The sequence below is a fragment of the Tursiops truncatus genome, chromosome 5 (genome assembly GCF_011762595.2).
Source record: "Tursiops truncatus isolate mTurTru1 chromosome 5, mTurTru1.mat.Y, whole genome shotgun sequence".
In the NCBI taxonomy this organism is placed as follows: Eukaryota; Metazoa; Chordata; class Mammalia; order Artiodactyla; family Delphinidae; genus Tursiops; species Tursiops truncatus.
This window is the reverse complement of record NC_047038.1, coordinates 21,166,970-21,190,582: the sequence shown is the minus strand read 5'-3', so window position 1 is coordinate 21,190,582 and position 23,613 is coordinate 21,166,970. Positions and strand designations below refer to the sequence as shown.

At 38.2% G+C, this 23,613-nt stretch overlaps 1 long non-coding RNA gene across 1 annotated transcript in view; it reads left to right on the top strand.

Moving 5' to 3' along the window:
- LOC141278750 (uncharacterized) overlaps nucleotides 1–23,613 on the top strand; it is a 513,626-nt gene that overhangs the window by 26,321 nt on the left and 463,692 nt on the right. The gene's annotated exons all lie outside the window — the stretch shown is intronic.

The window sequence follows — 23,613 nt, the reverse complement described above, 5'->3', positions numbered from 1 at the left end:
GGTCACCAATTAGACTTCTAGCTCTCCTTAACTAGCTTGCTAATGGGAGTTTTTCTCGAAAGAAAACTAAGTAGAGGAGTGAATGATACACGAAGCTAGAAATTGTAAAGAAAAAGCCATACGGTTTAGAGGGGAGACCACAGATTTAGACTAGTACTCGGATCTGGGTCTGCCACTTATGAACCACAACGGTGAGCAAGTTCCTTCGTCTTTTTGAGCCCAAGTTTTCCATTTATAGACGGGGGATAGCACTACCTTGTAGGGATGTCATTAGAGTTAAGTGAAAATACGCATTTAAAATGCTTAACATTTGGAAGGCATGAAATAGATGCTAGCTACTGTTACTATTATTATTCTATTGGAAACAATATTGGAACAGTAGTGACATCTTTTCATAATTTAGGTTCATATTTCAGAGTAAACAAGGCACGATGATTGACTTTTACTGGTTTGACTTGCAACATTTAGATGACTTTTTACTTTAACTGATAGCGAATTGAATAGAAACTTGGTTCTTCGAGTTTAAAAAATAAAATAATAGTATTGAAACCATAGAAGTAAATCCTAGCAGCAGCTAGAGGTACAGTTTCAAATTATGCAAGATCACAAATGAGAAGACTACCTATCACTTAGATGGTGTTTACCACGTGTCAGACTCTGCTCCTAAGACTTTTACATACAATAACTCACTCAAATCAAGCAACAGCTTGATTAATTTAATATCCAACTGCCAGGGAATCCTAGCAAACATATTTGATGAGTTGAGTTCTATTGACTGTTCAACCGGGGAGTTTGCTACTAGATCTGGGGTTGTCAAACTTATTCTGTAAATGAATAGATGGCAAAGATACTGGGCTGTCAGGGTCATATGGTCTGTTGTAACTACTTAATTTTGCTATAGTAGTGCAAAAGCTACTTTACACAAACAAATAGGTGTGGCTATTTTCCAATAAAATTTTATTTCCAGACATTGAAATTTGAATTTTATATGATTTTCTTTTGATTTGTTTACAACCATTTGAAAATATTAAAACAATTTTAATTGGCAAGCTTGACAAAATAGGCAGCTGGCAGGCTGGATTTGGTCCAGGAGCCATGGATTGCCAAATCCTGTATCAGACAAGCAAATATTGATATGTTAAGTAACTATGGAAAAGACTACATTACAAGACTGGAAATAACATCGCTTCCTTCCTCAGGTGTCAGTCTTTCTTTCCCTCTGTAATCTTGAAACTTAGTGACTGCTTCCTGTATCTAGTTAGACAGCAGCTGATCTACTCAAGTTAGACTTTTATATGTGAAGTGAGTATGAGATGTTGGGCCACAAACGTGCAGAAATGACAATTTTAGTACAAATATATTCTCTATAATGGAACTTTCCTGGTCCTCAGAATCCTTTTTGTGGCCATTGGTCATTCAATCTTGAGCAGTTCAGAATTTTCCCCCTCCCCTTTCGCCCAGGTTGCATCTCAGTTCTGGAGGATTACCCAGCACTAAGGCAGAGTACCGTGGGTAGAGCCTGGCCCTCATGTGGCATCTATCCATGCTTGCATCTGTTGAAATGTCATGGTCTGTGGTCCAATGACAGTTCCTGGTCACTGTCAACCCTCCATGATGACATGCTGGACATCCCAGTTTCCTATCTTGTCTGTGGGTAATACCTGTGTTTATTTCTAGAATCCCATCATCTGTCATTTGAGGTCTCTTCAAGTTCACCAGATCTTTCTCATCTAAATTCCACCCTTTTGGGGGCTTATAAAATGTTGCCCTGTTCTACCACACTACACTAGGACTGTGACCAACTAACTGTTTCTGTCTCCAGCACTGTCATCCACTTAGCCGTCTCTCTGCTAAAGCTTGCACATTATGTTGTGGGGTGGGAGTCCTGCAAGGCTGCCATCTCCAGGGCTCATAATGGGAAGTAGGGTACAAGTCCCCCCTACTTTGGGACCCCAAACCTATAGGGGTTCTGTTGCTCCATGTTTACCTCTTCTCAGAGCCCACATCACCCTCTCATACTTGATGATTCTCAAATTCAGCTTCACCCCCATTTCAGAGGGATATTTTAAAATCACTGGAGCAACAGAAATTTGCTCTTATATCTTATGTATTCTTCCAAATATGTTCTTTTTGGCATTAACCTTATGCTTTGATTCCTTCAGCATCTGGCCTTTTGAGATATGAAAACTTTTTCTTTAAAGCTATTGCCTCCTATGTATTTCCAGAGTTAATTTTGAAACTCAGAAGCTGAAAATTGACTCCGTTTTTTCCCCATCTGCACACTGCTTTATTTTATTTTATTTTTTTATACAGCAGGTTCTTATTAGTTATCTATTTTATACATATTAGGGTATATATGCCAATCCCCATCTCCCAATTCACCCCACCACCACCACCACCACCACCCCCCCACCCCTGCTCTCCACCCTCGATGTCCATACATTTGTTCCCTACATCTGTGTCTCTATTTCTGCCCTGCAAACCGGTTCATCTGTGCCATTTTTCTAGGTTCCACATATATGCATTAATATACGATATTTGTTTTTGTCTTTCTGACTTACTACACTCTGTATGACAGTCTCTAGATCCATCCATGTCTCTACAAATGACACAATTTTGTTCGCTTTTATAGCTGAGTAAAATTCCATTGTATATATGTACCACATCTTCTTTATCCATTCATATGTCAATGGGCATTTAGGTTGCTTCCATGACCTGGCTATTGTAAATAGTGCTGCAATGAACATTGGGGTGCATGTGTCTTTTTGAATTATGGTTTTCTCAGGGTATATGCCCTGTAGTGGGATTGCTGGGTCATATGGTAATTCTATTTTTATTTTTTTAAAAAACCTCCGTACTGTTCTCCATAATGGCTCTATCAATTTACATTCCCACCAACAGTGCAAGAGGGTTCCCTTTTCTCCACACCCTCTCCAGCATTTGTTGTTTGTAGATTTTCTGATGATGCCCATTCTAACTGGTGTGAGGTGATACCTCATTGTAGTTTTGATTTACATTTCTCTAATAATTAGTGATGTTGAGCAGCTTTTCATGTGCCTCTTGGCCATCTGTATGTCTTCTTTGGAGAAATGTCTATTTAGGTCTTCTGCCCATTTTTGGATTGGAATTTATTTATTTATGGCTGCATTGGGTGTTTGTTGTTGCGTGCAGCCTTTCTCTTTTAGTTGCAGTGAGAGGGGGCTACTCTTTGTTGTGTTGTGTGGGCTTCTCATTGTGGTGGCTTCTCTTGTGGAGCATGGGCTCTAGGTGCGTGGGCTTCAGTAGGTGTGGCTCGTGGGCTCTAGAGTGCAGGCTCAGTAGTTGTGGCATGGGGGCTTAGTTGCTCCGCAGCATGTGGGATCTTCCCGGACCAGGACTTGAACCTGGGTCCCCTGCATTGGCAGGTGGATTCTTACACACTGTGCCACCAGGGAAGCCGCGGGTTGTTTGTTTTTTCAATATTGAGCTGCATGAGTTGTTTATATATTTTGGAGATTAATCCTTTGTCTGTTGATTCGCTTGCAAATATTTTCTCCCATCCTGAGGGGTGTCTTTTTGTCTTGTTTATAGTTTCCTTTGCTGTGCAAAAGCTTTTAAGTTTCATTAGGTCCCATTTATTTATTTATTTATTTTTATTTCCATTACTCTAGGAGGTTGGTCCAAAAAGATCTTGCTGTGATTTATGTCAAACAGTGTTCTTCCTATGTTTTCCTCTAAGAGTTTTATAGTGTCCAGTCTTACATTTAGTTCTTTAATCCATTTTGAGTTTATTTTTTGTGTAGGGTGTTAGGGAGTGTTCTAATTTCCTCTAAGAGTTTTATAGTGTGGGTCTTACACTTAGGTCTTTAATCCATTTTGAGTTTATTTCTGTGTAGGGTGTTAGGGAGTGTTCTAATTTCATTCTTTTACATGTAGCTGTCCAGTTTTCCCAGCACCACTTATTGAAGAGACTGTCTTTTCTCCATTGTATATCCTTGCCTCCTGTGTCATAGATTAGTTGACCATAGGTGTATGGGTTTATCTCTGGGCTTTCTATCCTGTTCCATTGATCTATATTTCTATTTCTGTGCCAGCACCATATTTTCTTGATTACTGTAGCTTTGTAGTATACTCTGAAGTCAGGGAGTCTGATTCCTCTGGCTCCATTTTTTTCCCTCAGGATTGCTTTGGATATTCAGGGTCTTTTGTGTTTCCATACAAAGTGTAAAATTTTTGGTTCTAATTCTGTGAAGAATGTCATTGGTAGTTTGATAGGGTTTGCACTGAATCTGTAGATTGCTTTGGGTAGTATAGTCATTTCACAATATTGATTCTTCCAATCCAAGAACATGGTATATCTCTCCATCTGTTTGTGTCATCTTCGACTTCTTTCATCAGTGTCTTTTAGTTTTCTAAGTACAGGTCTTTTACCTCCTAGGTATTTTATTCTTTTTGTTGCAGTGGTGAATGGGATTGTTTCCTTAATTTCTCTTTCTGATCTTTTGTTGTTAGTGTATAGGAATGCAAGAGATTTCTGTGCATTAATTTTGTATCCTGCAACTTTACCAAATTCATTGGTTAGCTTTAGAAGTTTTCTGGTGGCATCTTTAGGATTATCTATGTATAGTATCATGTCATCTGCAAACAGTGACAGTTTTACTTCTTCTTTTCCAGTTTTTATTCCTTTTATTTCTTTTTCTTTGCTGATTGCCATGGCTAGGACTTCCAAAACTTTGTTGAATAGTAGTGGTGAGAGTGGAATCCTTGTCTTATTCCTGATCTTAGAGGAAATGCTTTCAGTTTTTCACCATTGCGAATGATGTTTGATGTGGGTTTGTCATATATGGCCTTTATAATGTTGAGGTAGGTTCCCTCTATGCCCACTTTCTGGAGAGTTTTTTTAATCATAAATGGGTGTTGAATTTTGTCAAAAGCTTTTTCTGCATCTATTGAGATGATCATATGGTTTTTCTTCTTCAATTTGTTAATGTGGTGTATCATATTGATTGATTTGCATATATTGAAGAATCCCTGCATCCCTGCGATAAATCCCACTTGATCATGGTGTATGATCCTTTTAATATGTTGTTGGATTCTGTTTGCTAGTATTTTGTTGAGCATTTTTGCATCTATGTTCATCAGTGATATTGGTCTGTAATTTTCTTTTTTTATAGTATCTTTGTCTGGTTTTGGTATCAGGGTGATGGTGGCCTCGTAGAATGAGTTTAGGAGTGTTCCTTTCTGTGAAATTTTTGGAAGAGTTTGAGAAGGATGGGTGTTAGCTCTTCTCTAAATGTTTGATAGAACTCACCTGTGAAGCCATCTGGTCCTGGACTTTTGTTTGTTGGAAGATTTTTGATCACAGTTTCAATTTCATTCCTTGTGATTGGTCTGTTCATATTTTCTATTTCTTCCTAGTTCATTCTTGGAAGGTTATACCTTTCTAAGAATTTGTCCATTTCTTCCAGGTTGTCCATTTTATTGGCATAGAGTTGTTTGTAGTAGTCTCTTATGATGCTTTGTATTTCTGCAGTGTCTGTTGTTACTTCTCCTTTCTCATTTCTAATTTTAGTGATTTGAGTCTACTCCCTCTTTTTCTTGATGAGTCTGGCTAAACGTTTATCATTTTTGTTCACCTTATCAAAGAACCAGCTTTTAGCTTTATTGATCTATGCTATTGTTTTCTTTGTTTCTATTTCATTTATTTCTGCTCTGATCTTTATGATTTCTTTCCTTCTACTAACTTTGGGTTTTGTTTGTTCTTTCTCTGGCTCCTTTAGGTGTAAGGTTAGATTGTTTATTTGAGATTTTTCTTGTTTCTTGAGGTAGGATTGTATTGCAACAAACTTCCTTCTTAGAACTTCTTTTGCTACATCCCATAGGTTTTGGATCCATGTGCCCTTGAGAAGAAAGTGTAAACTGCTGTTTTTGGATAGAGTATCCTATAAATATCAGTTAAATCTATCTGGACTATTGTGTCATTTAAAGCGTTTGTTTCCTTATTGATTTTCTGTCTGGATGATCTGTCCATTGGTGTAAGTGAGGTGTTAAAGTCCCACACTGTTATTGTGTTACTGTCAATTTCCTCTCTTGTAGCTGTTAGCATTTGCCGTATATATTGATGTGCTCCTATGTTGGGTGCATATATATTTATAATTGTTAAATCTTCTTCTTGGATTGATCCCTTGATCATTATGTAGTGTCCTTCCTTGTTCTTTCAACATTCTTTATTTTAAAATCTATTTTATCTAATATGAGTATTGCTACTCCAGCTTTCTTTTGATTTCCATTTGCATGGAATACCTTTTTCCATCCCCTCACTTTCAGTCTGTATGTGTCCCTAGGTCTGAAGTGTTTTTCTTCTTGACAACATATATATGGGTCTTGTTTTTGTATCCATTCAGCAAGCCTGTGTCTCTTGGTTGGAGCATTTAATCCATTCACATTTAAGATAATTATCGATATGTATTTTCCTGTTACCATTTTCTTAATTGTTTTGGGTTTGTTTTTGTAGGTCCTTTTCTTCTCTGTGTTTCCCACTTAGAGAAGTTCCTTTAGCATTTGTTGTAGAGCTGGTTTGGTGGTGCTGAATTCTCTCAGCTTTTGCTTCTCTGTAAAGCTTTTGATTTCTCCATCGAATCTGAATGAGATCCTTGCTAGGTAGAGTCATCTTGGTTGCAGGTTCTTCCCTTTCATCACTTTAAATATATCGTGCCACTCCCTTCTGGCTTGTACGGTTTCTGCTGCGAAATCAGCTGTTAACCTTATGGGAGTTCCCTTGTATGTTATTTGTCGTTTTCCCCTTGTTGCTTTTAATAATTTTTCTTTGTCTTTAATTTTTGTCAATTTGATTACTATGTGTCTCGGCATGTTTCTCCTTGGGTTTATCCTGCCTGGGACTCTTTGTGCTTCCTGGACTTGGGTGCCTATTTCCTTTCCCATGTTATGGAATTTTCAACTATGACCTCTTCAGATATTTTCTTTGGTCCTTTCTCTCTCTCTTCTCCTTCGGGGACCCGTATAATGTGAACGTTGGTACGTTTAATGTTATCCCAGAGGTCTCTTAGGCTGTCTTCATTTCTTTTCATTCTTTTTTCTTTATTCTGTTCCATGGCAGTGAATTCCAACATTCTTTCTTCCAGGTCACTTATCCATTCTTCTGCCTCAGTTATTCTGCTATTGATTGCTTCTAGTGTAATTTTCATTTCAGTTATTGTATTGCTCATCTCTGTTTGTTTCTTCTTTAATTATTCTAGGTGTTTGTTCTTTAATTCTTCTAGGTCTTTGTTAAACATTTCTTGCATCTTCTCGATCTTTGCCTCCATTCTTTTTCTGATGTCCTGGATCATTTCACTATCATTATTCTGAATTCTTTTTCTGGAAAGTTGCCTATCTCCACTTCAGTTAGTTGTTTTTCTGGGGTTTTATCTTGTTCCTTAATCTGGTACATTGTCCTCTGCCTTTTCATCTTCATCTATATTTCTGTGAATGTGGTTTTCATTCCAGAGGCTGAAAGATTGTAGTTCTTCTTGCTTCTGCTGTCTGCCCTCTGGTGGATTAGGCTATCTAAGAGGCTTGTGCAAGCTTCCTGATGGGAGGGACTGGTGGTGGGTAGATCTGGGTGTTGCTCTGGTGGGCAGAGCTCGGTAAAACTTTTATCCACTTTCTACTGATGGGTGGAGATGAGTTCCCTCCCTGTTGGTTGTTTGGCCTAAGGCAACCCAGCACTGGAGCCTGCAGACCATTTGGTGGGGCTAATGGCAGTCTCCAGGGGGGCACACATCAAGGAGTACTTCCCAGAACTTCTGTTGCCAGTGTCCTTGTCCTGGCAGTGAGCCACAGCCACCCCCTGCCTTTGCAGGAGACCCTCCAACACTAGCAGGTAGGTCTGGTTCAGTCTCCTATGGGGTCACTGCTCCTTCCCCCTAGGTCCTGATGCGCACACTACTTTGTGTGTGCCCTCCAAGAGTGGAGTCTGTGTTTCCCCCAGTCCTGTCGAAGTCTTGCAATCAAATCCCACTAGCCTTCAAAGTCTGATTCTCTGGGAATTCCTCTTCCCATTATTGGACCTCCAGGTTGGGAAACCTGATGTGGGGCTCAGAACCTTCACTCCAGTGGGTGGACTTCTGTGGTATAATTGTTCTCCAGTTTGTGAGTCACCCACCCAGCGGTTACGGTATTTGATTTTATCGTGATTGCTCCCCTCCTACCATCTCATTGCGGCTTCTCCTTTGTCTTTGGATGTGGGTATCTTTTTTGGTGAGTTCCAGTGTCTTTCTGTTGGTGATTGTTCAGCAGTTAGTTGTGATTCCTGTGCTCTCACAAGAGGGAGTGAGAGCACATCCTTCTACTCTGCCATCTTGAGCCAATCTCCTGCACACTGCTTTAATGACCCTATCCTGAGGGCAGAGTACAGATTGAGCCCTCCCTTCTGTGTGAATGGAGGAAAAAGTACCAGGACCACAAATAATCCTTCAGCTAGAGCATGGCATTGCTAGCATAGTGCTGCTGTATCTGCCACTGAGCCCTGTTGAACTGTTTGTACACCCAACATATGGTGAGATGAAGCCCACACCAGAGTCCACAGAAACATTCCTTTGAAACATTTTACTTGAGAGCCCAGAATTTCAATTTAAATCCTTGAATGAGAGAATATATTTGGAATGTGTTAGATTCCCTGCCACATCTTCCAAGGAGGGAGATAGCCAAACATTCTATGGCTTTTCTTCAATTTTTGTCTTTGGAAGTTAACATATCCTGTAACTGTGCTTAAGTTATATATTGCCAGCATCAATTTCTATTTTATCTTCTACATTAATTGATTAGGTCCTTGGTTTTGAGAGCAAAAGCAAAAGAATGTTGTCCCATGTGTAGTATGCCTCTAATAAAATGTTGTCAAAATTAAGAACAGAAAAACAGAAAACATTGTCTATTGAGCATGAAATGTCAAAGACATATGGTGTTTTTGTTCAGTTCTTTGAAGGTCGAAAACTTGTTTCATGTTTTAAGCCATGAAGGAAGAGCTGACATATGGTTCAAACAGAATTGTAATGTCAGCCTTCCTTGTAATCTGACCTTAAGGAGCAGTATCAAAAGCACTACACTTATTCTCATGTATTGTGAGTTGACCAAAATTGTGTAACTTCAGGCCACCATGTAGAGATCTCATATCTTTTTTCATGAGCTTCAGAATGTTTGTGGATACAAAAATTTGCTGATCTGCTTTTGGTTGTCAGATCAAAACTGAGCAACACACGTTATTGCCAGTCTCAAATAAGAGTGCTTAGCAATTGAAACAATTTTTTAAAATGTTTTTGAAGGATAATTTTTTAAATTGTTTAAAATGTTTTTGAAGGATAATTTTTTATCCTTCAGAAATCCCTTTGGTTCCTGTATTCACTTTTGTCAGTCATTCTAAATGTGGGTGGTAAGTTTTTGTATAAATTTTACTCATAGCCTAAAAAAGTAAATCAAAGACAGCAGGTTCACAAACTTTTCCTATTATCTTAAATTAACAACTCCAGAAAGTCCTGCAGTTCATGGGGTTTGGTGAAAAGAGATTAGAGCTTTTCAAAGGTTTTTGCAAAATCGACTTATTTTTATGAAACTGCTTATAATTTAGAAAAATTATTTATCTCCTACTCAACATCTAAGTGCTCTGTCCAATTAACAAGACTTCGGCCACCCATGACAGAGTTTATCCACTGGTTATCTCACTTACAAAAGTGAATTCGATGGAATGTGTGATAAGCTCTGATTCCTTCAAGTTATATTCAATCTCTAGCCAATTCCAGAATAAAAGCTAAAAAAATATTCTGTGATCCCTAACAACTGATTGATTAGGGATGACATTTCAAGCTTTGAGCTGGAGATTGCAGTGATCGGGTCTTGCCCTGGAGGTTTAAATTCTCATGTCCTTCGCTGAGCAGCAGTTAAAAATGTAACAAAGCTAGCTGCCTGGGTAGCTGACCTTAGCTCACTACTGTCCACAATTTGGGGCATTATACTTCACTCACCCATCATTTGGCAAGGATAGGCATAGCCAGGCCTGGTGTGTGAAGCCGTTGACAGATGAGCAGTCTTCCATGCTGTAGAAGCCAGAACAAAAAAGCTAATAATCGTCTGTGGCAGTGAGGATGAGGTAACCTGCCTTCCTTCCCAAATAAACAGATGGAAAGAGTTTGCACTTCATTTCTTTCCAAGGCAACAATTTATTTCATTTCTGTGTTACAATAATAGAACCAAAAGTTGTTCTCTTTGGGGAAATTTTATTTTTCTTTAATTATTCTACCCAAACAACAAGAGAGCTGAATCTTCTGGAGATGGATGCAGTGAAGTCAAAGTTAATTAGTTTTCTCACAGTGCACTGCATTTGGCTAAAATATCACTGCAGGGGCACACCAGCATCCAGATTACTTGATTAAGTGTTGTGCTCCTAGAAAGGCAGAATTTTATCAGAAAAATCTACGTGGAAATAATATTTCACCTTCCTTGAGAGTTGACAGCATTTGATACTCACCTTGGAGTTTTCCTTGGAGTAAGTTCTTTCACCTCCACTTTATCTTTCCTTTAAGGTGTCAGTCGGCAAGGGAAAATGATGGAGTGGCCTGCAAGTCCCTAGTGAACTCGAGAACCATGTTCCTATTAAACTACAACATAAAGCTCACAAATCAAACAGTTTATTTTTCTCTTATGATTGTTGAAGCTATACAGCCTGCAGAATTTCAAGGCTAAACAAAGAAATCTACCTCAGGGATCTTTTGTCATTTCATAGGTGGGTGTTCAGGTCAGACAAAGAGCATTACACAAATACAACTGTGGCACAAAAATGAGCTCTCAAATTAAGTGTCTGTTCTTTTCTTATCTGATTGCAGGCTGATTACATGCAAACATGCCAAGTATATGATTTACATTATTAAAATATAAAGTTTCAGCATCGATAATATTTCAAGTGACCCTATTATTAATTTACTAAGCAAGGTTCTTGTAATGGGAAGGATTCTGCCTCATGAAAGAATAGCATTATCATGTACTGATGAAATCGGCAAAGTATAAACCTCAGACTTATACTTAAGACAAGTTACACATTGATATCTTGAATTCAGGCTCTAAGAAAGATTGCCCTGTAATTCAGGAAAGTTTCTGGAGATAATCGCCACAGGAATGTCTCTGTTAATTTAAAAAAATAAATTAGCAATTAAAAATACCTGGTAGGTAGCTAAAAATAGAGGCTTCCTTCAACAAGTTCACTTCTCTATTCATCTCATTTTTTTCCTTAGAAAATAACAGATATAAAACAGAAAATAAGAGTCCTTGCCACTTTTTCCCTTTCTGGGCTCTGTTTTATACAATCATTTCCAAAGTCTTTGCTGCAAGAAAATTACCTTCTTCAATGAGGAAATTTCAAACCTGAGGACTGCTTTTCTTTCTTGTCTGTATTTCTATCTATGTAAAGGAAAAGAAAAGGCTTTTCCACAAAATTATGGCCTCAAGCATCCGATGACTTTTCCTTAGAGTTCACCAACTTAAGTCATGGGTGGATCCCTAAAGGATGAGATGAGGAGAAAGTGTTTATACAAGGGTGAAGCAAGTGCCTAATGCTCATTTTCCTCACATAGCTGACAGCAGCAAAGACACAAAACCGTGAATTCAGTGCCACAGTTACATGTGCTTTCTTTATATATTTTCCCGAGTAAGGTCAGCTGATCATGATTCACTTTTTAATGCTATCATCAGCTCTTACCTTAATAAGGTTTCTTGTCATCAGTGCTTTTCACAAAATCTGATAGACAAAGTGTGAGATTGTTGACAGCCTGAAATCATGATATGAATTCTTATGATGATACACTGGGCCAAACTTGATTTCTGTTTCCCATTATGGAATAAAATAGTAAATACTGTATTTTTTTTTAAGGTGAGAATTAATTCACTATTATGAAATACCTGACATGGCCATCCCAGGCCCTTTTTTTTTTTTTTTTTTTTTCGGTACGCGGGCCTCTCACTGCTGTGGCCTCTCCCGTTGCGGAGCACAGGCTCCGGACGCGCAGGCTCAGCGGCCATGGCTCATGGGCCCAGCCGCTGCGCCGCATGTGGGATCCTCCCGGACCAGGGCACGAACCCCGGCACGCGGACTCTCAACCACTGCACCACCAGGGAAGCCCTCCCAGACCCATATTTTGAACTCTCAGAAAACATTAGAATAACAAGCCTTTTATTAAGAAACCAATCCTGCAATGGTATATGGTAGTAGAAATGATAGAATTGAGCAATTCAGAAGATTTAGGGCTAGTTTTATTTGGTTGTTGGTTCCCACAAAAAGAACAAATATACTACTGGAGTTTTAAAACTTGTGCCTCCTTTGAATCAAATCTATGAAGAGTGAATGTCAAGAAAAAAAAAAAAAAACAGTCAGCGGTAACACTGTATAAAGCTACCAAATTCTCCTAAAGACCAAGGCTAAAGCAGGATGTGTAATCACTCTAGAAGCCAATAAACAATGTAAGGATTGAAAGGACAAAGATCTCTCTGCTCTGTAGGGACTTGCCTCCTGTCTTTTTCACAGTGCTTTGTGCTTGATTGCATTTATATTCATTTATTCATTCAGAAAATATTTATTGAGAACCTATATCATGCCAAGTACCGTGCTAAGCGGTGGGCATACGTTAATGACCTCATGGAGGTTAACATTTCTCTCTCTCATTAGTTGTAATGAAATAACTGCCCAGTCAAAAATCAACTACAGCCATGTTAGGTGTTGTCACACTTAAAAATAACAGTTCTGTGGGAGATAGGAGGAGTTTACCTAGTCTGGGAGGTCAGGGAAAGATATCCTGAGGAAGTGACACTGAAGTAGGGCTAAAAGCACATGCAGAAGGTCTTATGGCAAAGGAGAGCTTAGGTCATGTGAGATCCTGAAAAAAAAGGCCCCACTTAGCTGTAACAAACTGTGAGAGCTGAGACCAAAGAGGCAGGCTAGGCAATGCAGGGCTGTTCTATTGTACGTGGAGAATTTTTGCCCTTATCCTAAAAGCAATGCAAAACCATTGAAGTATTTTAAGAGAGTAAGGAGTCTGCAGTGTAATCATGTTTGCAATTTTAAAAGATCATTCTGAATTCAGAGATGTGAATAAATGGGAAAACTCTTCCTTATAGTGAGACAAGGAAAAGAAGAAAAAATAAAAGTTTCCATATTAAAGTAGTCTGATTTTAGGTGAGCATGATGGAGAGACCTCAGTTGTTTAAGATCGTCTATGATTCTCCCATTTAAATAACGTAAAGGGATAAAAGAAGTATAAACTCCTCAGGAATAAGAGAAGAACAAGAAGACAGAACCAACAGAAGAGTGAGTGGTAGCTGAGCAGCAGTGTAAAGTGGATAAACATGGAAGCTGCCAGCCTGTGCACAGAGAACCAAATAGGCTCAGAATTTGGGGGCATAAACCTCACCAGACAGTGTGTTTGAGATGCTGGGCTGAAAATATGGGCATTGGTTTTAAAAACTGGTTTGGCATGTAGGAGACAGAAGATGCCACTGGTGAGTCATGTGGTTCTGTCCTCCATTCCCAACTCTCCCCCAACTTACGTGTTTTCCTTTGAGAAACTTATAGATAGGGAGTTCAGATCCCATTGACTCATATAATCATTTGTTCATTTGATAGATACTTGTTAGCTACCTACTATGTACTAGGAAGTGAACAAAACAGATAAGATCTCAGGTTCCATTCTTTTTTTTTTTTTTTTTTTGCTGTACGCGGGCCTCTCACTGTTGTGGCCTCTCCCGTTGCGGAGCACAGGCTCCGGACGCACAGGCTCAGCGGCCATGGCTCACGGGCCTAGCCGCTCCGCGGCAGGTGGGATCTTCCCGGACGGGGGCACGAACCTGTGTCCCCTGCATCAGCAGGCGGACTCTCAACCACTGCGCCACCAGGGAAGCCCTCAGGTTCCATTCTTGAACGGGGTAGAGATAAAACAAAGAGACAAGTAAACAAGAAACATTTCAGGTAGTGACAAGAATTATGCAGAAGATCAAAACTAACATGATGTGAGAGTGACTATTGGCTGGTCAGGAAACGTTAGCCACAGTGTGACATCTTTAAAAATCGTAATTAAGGGGCTTCCCTGGTGGCGCAGTGGTTGAGAGTCCACCTGCCGATGCAGGGGACACGGGTTCGTGCCCCAGTCCAGGAAGATCCCACATGCCGCGGAGCGGCTAGGCCCGTGAGCCATGGCCGCTGAGCCTGCACGTCCGGAGCCTGTGCTCCGCAACGGGAGAGGCCACAACAGTGAGAGGCCCGCGTACAACAACAACAACAACAAAAAAATCGTAATTAAGAGCCAATCTGCAAGGTGAAACACCAGCTCTTTTTCCTACTGTTCAAATTCTAGAATGTGAGCAGGCAGTAAGGTCTATGTCCCCAGTGGTAAAAGAAAGTAGGCTTCTTATCTGAATGGTCACAGAAAAACAACCTTTAGATACTGACATAGAAGGATCCATAAAGTAGAAAAAAAGGGGAAAATGGCCTGCCCCATGAGGACCTTCTAGTGAAGCCCCAAATTAACAATCACCACCTCCAGACACAGGACAGCCAGTCAGCTTTTTGATGCTTTACTTTTAAATATGAATAGTCAGCCAAGGTTAACCATATAGTCTAAGGGTGCTTCAGTCAAGCCAGAAAGATCAAAAACAAATAGAAGGCTAGAATTGATGTAAAAAAAGGAAAAAGCAGGCAGTAGAAAAAAAATCTAAAAAAAACTCACTTGAATTAATATCCCAGACACACAAGAGAAGATATTTTATCCACAAATTAAGATCCAAATATATGAAAATGAAGTATTATAAGAAAAAATAAAAACTTTGGAAATTAAAAATATGAGTGCTAGAATTTTTGTATACTCTACTATCAGATATTTTCCCAGAAAGATAAACAGTAAAGAAAAAGAGGTAGAAAAATAAAAGAGAGAATATAGAAAAATTAAAAGATCAGGCCAGGAAATCTAACAGTTGGATAGAAATTTTAGTAAAGGGAGATCATAGGAAACAGAGAAGTTATCAAATAGAAAATAGGAGGGAATTCACTGGTGGTCCAGTGGTTAGGACTCAGTGCTTTCACTGCCGTGGCCCTGGGTTCAATCCCTGGCTGGGGAACTAAGATTCCGAAGGCATGCAGCATGGCCAAAAAAAAAAAAAGGAAAACAATTTGAGACATGAAGGACTTGATGCTTCAGATTAAAGGGCCCTTGTAAAAGCTCATGTTGTGAAATAAATAACGATAACAAACCACACTGAGGAATATAATTGTGAAACTTTAGAACACAGAATAAAGTATCTCCTGAACGCTTGCAAAGTAAAAAAGCCAAGTAGCTTACAAAGAATAGAGAACCATAATGGCATGAGAGGTCTCAACAGCATCACCTAGAAGACAGAGAGAGTGGAGCTGTCACTTCATAATTTGGAGAGAAAGGTGATTTCATTTTGTAATTCTCTTCCTAGCCAAACTCTAAATCAAGTATATGAATAGAACAAACACAAGCAAGGACCCAACCTTTCTCATTGTATTTTAGCTGAGGAGGAAGCTATTGAAGGATGGACTCTAGCAAATGATTAAATCAAGAAGGCAGAAGGAGATATGGGACAAGAAAAGAGGAGACTCCAAACAGAAGATTGTTGGACTACAGACCAGAGTGATGACTGTAGGCAGTTCCAGAATGACAGATGAGCAATAGGCTCAGGAAATGTTTTGTCCAAACTGGAGCCGGAGGATAAGACTTTGGGGAGGATATCTCAGGGAAACAAACAAAAAAACGAACAATGATAGATCATTGATCTATGTGAGTATCCAGATAGCAGTATTGGTATTTGACAGATGTATTGGAGAAATTAATAAATTGGTAATAAATATTAGAATATGTGGAAAACTAAGAAAGTGAAAAATAATAATTTACTCCTGGAAAAATTAAAATATTTAGCAAAACAGGAAACACTGCTTGACTCTATAATAAACAATATTAAGATATTGCTAGTGTTAGCAGTGTTTACTGAGTTAATGAAAAATTTGACATCACTCAGTGGGAGGAAGATAGTAGGGGAAGTAGCTGATGGTGTAAGAGAATTAAACCCTCATCTAATTTAATGGAAGTTCATAAATACTAATGTCTAAAGTTGATAAATGAATACATTTCAGGATAATACTGTAATTATTTTAAACAAATTATCACTTTAATGAATTAAAATTAAATATGTCAGCCTTATAAAACTGGGACTAATTTGCTTTTGTTAAAATTAGTGTCCATTTAAAGGTAATGTAATCTGTGGGTATGTTTGACTTTCACACATCTTAGAAGATATTCAAAATAAGTTAATGTTTTCAAATGATGCCATTTTTTGTAAAAATGTGGGGTCTTGTTAACACATCCCTGTCTTTTAAAAAGAAGTGTGAGCAGAACACTAATTACTGATTGTACTGGTGGTTTTTCCTTCTGAAACCATTACTGTCATTGGGTTTTTAACCACAAACATGTAGAAAGAAGTGAAGTACATTTTCATTAGGGAGAAGATATATTATTTCTAGGTGATACTGTTTTGTTCATCCACTCAACATATATTGAACAGCTACTAGACAGCTCTCTTCTAGGAATAAGGAATACAGAAAGGGACAAAACAGACAAATAGCCTACCCTCATGAAATTTATATTCTAATAAGGCCAGAAACAAATACATAGATGTAAATATATAGTAAAATATATAAAAATATATAAAATATATAGTAAAATATATAAAATGTTAGTAGTAATAAGTGCTTTGGGGAAGAATAAAGCAGTGGTAGAGGGAATTTAGGGAAGTGTGTTTGCTATTTTAAATATGGTGGTTAGGGAAAACCTCACTAAGACAATATTTCAGTAAAGATCTGAGGGAACCAAGGGAGCTAGTGATAGGGATATCTGGGGGTAAAACACTCCAGGCTAAGAGAATGTCAAATATATAAGCTCTAAGGTGGGAAGATGGGCAAGCATGGTTATGGAACAGTAAGACGCCACTTTGACTTTTGTGCAGTGCGTGATGGGTAGGTGGTAGAATGAAGACTCTAAGATTGTTGAGCTGCATGATATTGTAAAGCCTCATAGACCATTGTAAGGACTTAAGATTTCATTCTGAACAGAGAAATATTATCTGACTTACAAATCCACTTTGGCTTCCGTGTTGAGAACAGCCTAAAGAAGAGCAAGGGTAACTGAGAGATTAATTGGAAACCTACATAAATAATCCAGTTGAGAGATCATGGTGACTTGGATATGAGTGGTGGTAGTGGGCTTGAAAGGAATTCATTGGACTCTAGATATATTTTGAAGGTAGAGCTAACTGAATTTGCTGATAAACTAGATGTAAAGAGGAAGAAGAGGAATTAAGGACTCTAAGATTTTTGTCCTGAGGAACTTGGAAGAATGTTGTTGCTGATAACTGAGATGGGAGAAGCAGGTCATTTCTGATGTTGTTCTTTGTTGGTGGTAGGGAGAATCTGGGCTCGGTTTTGAACATGCTAAATTTGAGATGTCTGTTATATATATACAAACCTAGATATATGTATATATATTTCAGGGCAAAGGTCCAAGCTAGAGACATGATTTTGGAAGAGAAAATGGTATGTTAAACCATGAGACTGGATGTAATTACCAGGTATAAATAAAGAAACCAAAGACTGAGAAGAGTTTCAAGGATATTTTATTATAAAGAGGTCAGGGAGCAGAAGGGGAACAAGTAGACGGAGAAAGAGGAGGACTATGGCTTCCAATGTTCCTGCCACCTTCTACACCATCCAGAATTCTGGGAAGTTGTGGAGCAGCCTCTTTAAGGCATTGCTGAAGGGCCAGTTGGGAGCTGACACTCCAGGAGGAAGAAGAGCTATTCTCAGGATGCGACCAAGAGTTGGAAGGAGGAGAGGTCCTGCTTGTGATCTCTCCCAGTGACCTACTTATGGGGAGTTTATGCTTCCATCTCTACTACTTCAGGCTCCGTGGGACTAGAAGTTCTTGTTCCCTAAGAGGAGGGCATACTTCTATCAGGAAACGAAATAACAGTCCCAATAAAGTTAAAGCTATGGCTGATGCCCTCTAAGTTTGGGTTCTTTGTGCCAGCAGATCAGCAGGTAAAGAAAGGACTCATTGTAACATCAGGCAGCTGGGAAACCAAGAGAGTGTGGCATTGTGATTCAGTTGAATGTAGTGGTTAAAACAAGCTTTACTCTGTAGTGTGTGTGTGTGTGTGTGTTTGATATTTATGCCCCAGCTAGGAAAACACTACAGGGCACACAGAATGACTCTGCTAATGACATATGTGAAGTTTCTGTACAGGTCTTCTTCCTGAACTTCAAGTAAACTGGATGGCTCTCAGGTATCACTATTTTCCACACTTTATTGTATTCAAGAAAGAAATGATGAGTTTGGTTTTGACCATAAGTAGAGTGAGGAGATGAAAATACTTTCAGTGTATAAATTTTAATACATTTCCTTTCTTTGAGAAAAAAAGAGATGCATTTATTTCTCCTCTTCAACTCCTCCGCCTGCCCCCCACAGAGTCATAACCAAAAACTTTACACTTTGCAAATGATTAGAGAATGTAGTGAGAGCAGTTTGCAAATTTTAACTCTTCCAGTTCATATACAGCAGTGGCGTGTGTGTGTGTGTGTGTGTGTGTGTGTGTGCGCGTGTGTGTCTCTGTGTGTGTGAGAGAGATTCCCTTGTAGTCAACTAGAAGTAGAAGCCCAGGTGTAATCTGATGGAGGTAAACATTTGCTAAATACTAGCTTGCCCCTTAAACCCAGCTTTTTCCTTTAAATTAAAGCATTAATTACAGTAATCTACCCTGAAATTGAAAGAATGTTACAGCAGAAACCACCTAAGCAATTAATTCCTCCAACTTTAAGCATAAGATGATGTAACCAACAATATTTAAGTTTTTTTTAAAAAAACCTCTTCAAAACAATCTATTGTAGTTTTAAAAATGAAGGACCAAATTAAAAAATTTTAAATAGAATTACTTTGGGGGCTATTTTGTAGAAGACAGCATGATGTCATTTTTAATCATAGAAAAAAATCTTTTCTCCTGCTGTTCATTTGAGTGAAGAAAAAATTAATTTATAATCCCTTTGATGGCCTTTGTTTTCATTAATTTAATTTCCACTACATGTTGAGATCAGAGATGCTGAAAGAGATGTCAGTGACATCATCTTTTAGTTGTAAAGCCAGCCCAGTGGGGGCTTTTTGTTAATTTAAGAAGGGTTGTTATAACAATTTCCCTAAACTAAATAGTACATTGCAGAAAATAAAACTTAGAAATAGCAAACTGGAGAAGAATTAAGCACACATCTTAGGATAAGTTTATTTTAGAAAAATGCGTTGAGCTGTGATATTGCTTTGTTATATGAATAGAAGTTGAAGAGTTCTTAGTGCTCAGCTGTGTGAGAATCACCTGTACTTTGGGGCAAAGTGGAGGTTCGCCAGTGGAGATTAGGATTTAATGGGTATGGAATGTGGCCCATGGAGCTCCATTTTCACGAAGACTCCAGGTAATTCTCATTCAAATGATTTGTGGTTTGAGAAACACTTCTAAATTATAAACGTTTTGTATTTTTTTCGGTTCAGCCCAGCTAAGTGTGATAATGCTTACCTTACTAGCCTGAGGCTGACGACAATTTTTTTGAAAGAAAGGTGAAGAGCAGGGACAAACAGTCCTTCATCTCTGTGAGATTAAAAGGCTCAAATGACAAGTGCTTGGCTCCTGAAACATCGTATTGTGAATGAAGTTGACTTCGTAAATGTCACGCCCTCAGGGATAAATTGATACTGGAAGGGCAGGAGAGCGTAAAAGAGCAAGAGGCCTTTAAAGTCCTCGCGGGCTGCAATACTTGGAAGGGAGGAAGGACACAGAAAGAGAAGCCTGGAAGCTAAGGAAACTTTCAAAGGCTTTATAACTTTGCATGAATTGTATATTAATATTCACTTGGGCAGGAGATAAGTAAAAGGTCTGCACTGAAATTTTTCTGGTCTTGTAGCTGCTACAGAAAAAGAGTTTTCAAGTTTTATGATTTGCTTGCTTGTTGTGGTTGTTACTGTATAACTTTACATGACTTCACAGAAAGTCTTTGTGCTTTTCATAAAGGAGTTTTGGTCCCAAGTAATTAATTTAGACCACTTTGGATATACAATATACAAATAAATAAGAATCTGCCTACAGATGTATTTCCTTCTGTTACTGACCCTTTCGAGTTGGGCCCCAACAAGGGTCCTTCTGCCCAGTGTCATTAGGGCCAGGAGAAAGCAAAGGAAAACCTCACGCTCTGGGCACGGAATGATGAAGTGCGAGCAGCCGCTCTAGCCCACGAGCTCTTCCCAGCAGGCCCTGGGGCTGCTTTATAGGGTGCTCGCCCGAGGGAGGGGGCGGAGTTTTTGCTAGGTGGGCGCAGCTGTGTTGCTCACGCTCCAGCTTATAACGCCGGGCGCAGCGTTCCCTGCACGGTCCACCGCCATCTTGAGTGGAGGTGTGGAGGACCGTGAGCTGCAGGGTCGGGGCGGCTGTTTGTCACTAGAAAGTCTGGTCTGAAGTGCTGGGGGCCAGGCCTCTTCGTGTGGCACCTTATGAACAAGTGAAACCAGATGAAGCACGGATGAAAAATTTTAAAAAAGGTTAGATTTTATTTTATTACCCAGATTCTATTTTTATTTCCCGGGGAATTTTTAATGGGCTTTGCGGGTGACCCTTCCTTCCTTCCTTCCTTCGTTCTCCCGCCCTCCCTCCCCTTCTCCTCCTCCTTTTCTCCTGCTTTAGAGGTATGTTTGATTAGGTAGTTTGCTTGTTTCTGGCTTAGTGGTGGAGATTGTCCTGTTCTAATCGTTGAGAGACACTGATTTTAGCATTTCTATACGGGGGAAAGATTTTGGATGTATCAAGGTTTCAGGAAAATATAAAATATATAAGTGGTTTAGAACAGGCAGAAGAGGAGTTTTGTTTTTACACATGTGGAAAAAATAGAAAACAGAGGTTGGAAATCGAAAGGATATTGAATAGAGTGTTCCAACTTTGTCATAAAGGTGAGTTGGTTAAAAAATAGAGGGTTGTGTTCAATTTTCCCTTTCGCTGGTTTTATTTAGCGTCCCATCCGCCCTCAGCTTTCGGAGATTTAAACATCAACAAGTGGCTTTATGACTTAAGTTTGAGAATTGCTGGCAAGGGCCGATTTGGTGTATAAATCTTGCCAAAGCGTTCTGAGATACTCTCTTTTGACAGAAAGACCAATTGATACAGGAACCTGATCAAGTATAATTGAAATCAGGCTGCATTGTGATAGATGAGGTAGAAGTATTCTACAGATAAAGCACGCTCCCTTCAATATGTGAATTTACAAGCAGTGTGGAACTTTTTCTAGCCTCTTAGTCTGGCTGAAGGTTTTTAATGTCCTACAAAGCAGAGTATCTAGTGTGTACTTCCTTACGCATCAAAGATAAACTAGCTTGCCGTGTAGGGAGGATTGTATTGCGTATTTAAAATACATTAAATATTCACTGAATGTAATACTATATCTTCACATCACTTTTCCAGAACTTTCATTTAGAATATCTTTTCTAAATTTTAAGACATTTTCTGAAGAAAATGTCTTAAAAGTTGTTTATTACCTAATGATTATCGGGTTGGTTTTTTTCATCTTAAGTGAAATACCTGTGGTGCTCTGGTTTGGAGATTTTATCAACTAATGCTAGAAACTTCAATACATACTTATGAAATAAAGAAATGTAGCAAAAATAGTTGAATGATATCCTTATACGATTGCATACATATATCAATATGTTTTGATCAATATATATTTGCAATAGTAATATCAGACACCTGGAAATAACTGGAAAAGTGACCCTTAACCAAGCAAGGTTCATTTGGAATTTGAATCTAAAATTATGTCATATGATGTGTAAGTTACCTATCAATGAAAACTACGTTTTGCCTGGCTTATTTAATATTTTTGATAGTTTTTTCACATCCATCTCTATCCATCATAAAATTGTTTCTGTTCTCTTTGTTGCTTCCTTTTAAAAGATTTGTCAGAGAGCAGGCTTAGGTTAATACACTTACAGAAGAGACACAATTTCCAAATCAAAACAGCTAAAAAAAAAGTCAAATTTTCCATTTCACATCCGAATACTTTATTTTTATATGAATGCTGTTTATTTCGTGAAATATGATACTGTATAACGATAATCCTTTTCTTTTTTGTTTTTTGGAAATAATAAACATGCCATGCATTGAGTCACATGAAATTGACTTTTATTCAGGTCAAAATAGTCAAATATCAACAATACCAAGATATTCAACCTCTATGTGTACCAGAGATTCATTTTTTGTTCTTTTATCTACCTCCATTGGGTAGTGGTTTGGGGGTGCTGGGAAATCTCTGTTTCTTCGGCTCATGATATTGTTTCTTATGCTCAGTGTTTTATAAATTTAGGTTTATGTGTGGCTAAGACCGTTTATCCATTCTCTGGTTATACTTGTGCCTTATAGGTATTTGCATTATATAATCAATTGTTATGGTTTTGTTATAATTTTTTTTTTTCTGAGTTTCCTCAAAGGAGGTATTTATTGAAATGGAGGAAAGGAAAAGATAATTTGAAATTTAGGGAAATCTCATAAAACAAGAAAAAAAAAGATTCATTTGATAATGTAGTAAGGTATGAATTTATGGATTTTACTAGTTCCCCAAACAAAAATCTATTTCTGTTGCATGCTAGATTATGTTTCCTTAAAAAGAGCAATTTTTCTGTTTTAAACAACGCTTAGGATCAATCATAGACATTATGAATGGAAGGCAGATGTAGAGGTCACCATTTAAGCAAGTTCTCCTTGACCTGTTCCAAACAATCTGTCTCTATCCTATTTCTAATAATCTCCAGGGATGGATATTTCAGAACCTCTTTCACTAAAATGTTTCAATGCTTATGAACTATGAGTATTGAACAATTTGTTTAGTTATTTTATTTTCATATGATTATAAAAGTAATAAATGTTCATTTGATATTTTGAAAACTACAAAAATTAATAAACAGTGGACACACCCCACTTCCATAATCTTACTGGTAAATTCTATATACCTAAATAATTCTTCTTGATATTATATTCTTTAGTTTGATATGTGGTTGGAAAAAGGAAATATCTAGGCATATTTCTCCATTTTATTATTATCATTTTTAGAGTTTCCTTCTTCATCCCAGGTTTTAATTTCTTGTCTTCTGGTATTATGACTCTGTTTTGTACTCTTTCTAACTTCTTCATATCTCTATTACGTTGTGAAACCCAACTGGATAAAATATTGTATTGGCTCTTTTTGTTAATACTGATTCTATATGTTATTCCTTTGGACCTTCGTTATTCCCTGGTATTTCATTAAAAATTTGAGGGCTACATTCATTCTTTTAAACCATCAGAATATCAACTAATGCATTTTATTAGGCTTTGAAACATATTGGAAATAATTTGACAGCATAATAAAGGGGGTAGTGAACCTAAATATATCTCTATTTGAAATTCCATAGCTTGCTCAAGTGTAATTACTAAGTGAATGCCTTATAATAATTCTCTTTGGAAGCTGAAATT